Source organism: Meriones unguiculatus, chromosome 10 (assembly GCF_030254825.1).
Source record: "Meriones unguiculatus strain TT.TT164.6M chromosome 10, Bangor_MerUng_6.1, whole genome shotgun sequence".
Lineage (NCBI taxonomy): Eukaryota > Metazoa > Chordata > Mammalia > Rodentia > Muridae > Meriones > Meriones unguiculatus.
The window spans coordinates 14520856-14522948 of record NC_083358.1 but is presented as its reverse complement, the minus strand read 5'-3'; the positions used below and the strand labels follow the sequence as shown (position 1 = coordinate 14522948).

At 42.4% G+C, this 2093-nt stretch overlaps 1 pseudogene; it reads right to left on the bottom strand.

Annotated features, from left to right (window-relative positions):
• Positions 1–1560: 1560 nt before the first annotated feature.
• On the bottom strand, positions 1561–1733 carry LOC132646101 (U1 spliceosomal RNA; annotated as a pseudogene).
• Positions 1734–2093: the final 360 nt, after the last annotated feature.

The following is a 2093-nucleotide window of genomic DNA, read 5'->3' as shown; positions in this document are numbered from 1 at the left end:
ATTTTTGTCCTTAGAAAACTACAAGAGGGCTGGGGATGTGGCTCAGTAGATGGAACACTTGCTACATAAGTATGAATACTGGAGTTCAGGTCTCCTGAAACCCTGTAAACCCCAAACATGGCAGATGAGTGCCTGTAAGCCCACTACCTGGGAGGCAGAGACAGGGCAGTCTGGCTGGCCAGCTAGGTTAGCAAGAATTGCTGAGCTCTGCGTTCATCTGCAAACCCTACCCCAACAAACAAAGTGGAGAGTGGTCGAGAAAGCTATTTAATGTCAGCCTCAGACCTACCTGTGTGTGCATGGGCACACATACACCACACACATACATACATGCATCCACACACATGCAAAGTCATATAAAACATACATACAAACCATATATACAGTCATACATGCACAAAGAAGTGAAAACTACAATTAAACTTTTAAGAATCTAAATTTGAAATCTTGTGCTTTACGGGCTCATTTGTTAGACACCAGCCCTCTGCGTGTGGGACGAGTATTTATAGGGTTGCTTGCAGGGGGTTGAAACTAAGAGCATTGGATTTTAGGGTTTATGATCTTTGAACATATATTCCCTGAGCATGGGAGTCATTTGACATATTAAATACCTCTTCTCAAGAGCACAGCCCTTCTCTATCATAATTCATTTAACCAATTGCCTTTTTGCCAGACATTTAGTGGTCTCCAATTCCTCAAGATTGTAAGTAATGCTGTTTCTGCCTTCCTTACGATATATCTTTGTCCATCTGTGTAATTATTTCGGTAGGATCAGTTTCTGGAAGTAGAATTGCTATGTCAAAGGGCACGCACACAGAAAATCCAATGCCTTTCTAAACTTACTAGTTTGCTCTTTTTCTGTTTTCTAGGAAATATATGTCTATCTCTCTTGTATTTTAGATGATTAGGTCGCTGCTTTGACATGAACGGACTTGAAATCATAGAGGCTGGACCTCTTCTTCACAGCAAACATGGTGCAAAGCCAAGACCTGAAACACCAGGACATTGACTGTTACCAAGTCCTAGCCTACCACCCTGGGTCTCTACCAAAACAAACCAGGGGGTAAGACATTAGAGGAGAACATGGTTTGACTCAAGTCAGAATTCAGGAGAATGAGGTGAAGCTCCCTATTTCAAAAAGTAAAATAAAATAAAAAAATCCTCCTTTTTCCAAAAGAGAATTGTCTCAGGGGCTTATCCCTTGAGGGATAAGGGTGGGAGAAAGCTGAGCCTGGCAGAGATTCTCTCCCCCCGCCCAACATAGTCTTAGATCAGAAATCCCTCAGGCAGAGGCACACTCTATCTTTTTTTTCAAAAATCAATTCTGGCCTTACCTCCTGTGTCACTGTTAATACACTAATTTTGCAAGTGAAGACCTATACAAAGGATAAAGAAAGGGGCTGTCACAGTGCCCCTTCTTAATATTTAAGACACTGCGTAAAAGAACAGCTACAGGTGAGACAAAAAGGAGAAAGACAGGAGAGCCGAACACTGCTGGGATGCCTCAGGGGGTGGCCAGTTCCTCCTGGTACACACGGCTTTTTTTATAAATTCACACTTTAGGGGAGAACAGGAGTGCAGTCCCCCTCCCACTCCCACAAATGATGCAGTTGAGTTTTCCACATCTGGGGACATCACAAAGGGCCAGCATATCTGGAATGCAATGAATAAGCTTTTCTCCTGGAAACAACCACCACTTTCATGATCATATCTCCCCCTGGCCAGGTAAGAATTATAAATTCATTTTTATTCTCTTTTTCTTAAGTTCTTTTTAATCTGTTCTCTTACATGATCACTGCCCAAAAGAATGATATCTAAGTCGCGTCTCTGGGCCTGGATAGAGAAATGACATTCTGAACTGACAGAAGGTCCTAAGATTACCATCTAGGCCAGGCTTTCAGGTAAGGAACAAAGACATACTATTGTCCTCTCCGTTAGGAGTTAATCTAAATGGATCTGTCAATCACCTGGACAAGAAAACACCTCTCAGGAAATCTGTCTGTTTGGTGACTTTAGAAATAGTATAAAGCCTACCAAAACACATAGGCTAGCACACTGGTCTTTCTGGCCATTGTCCATTCTCACCCCTTGAG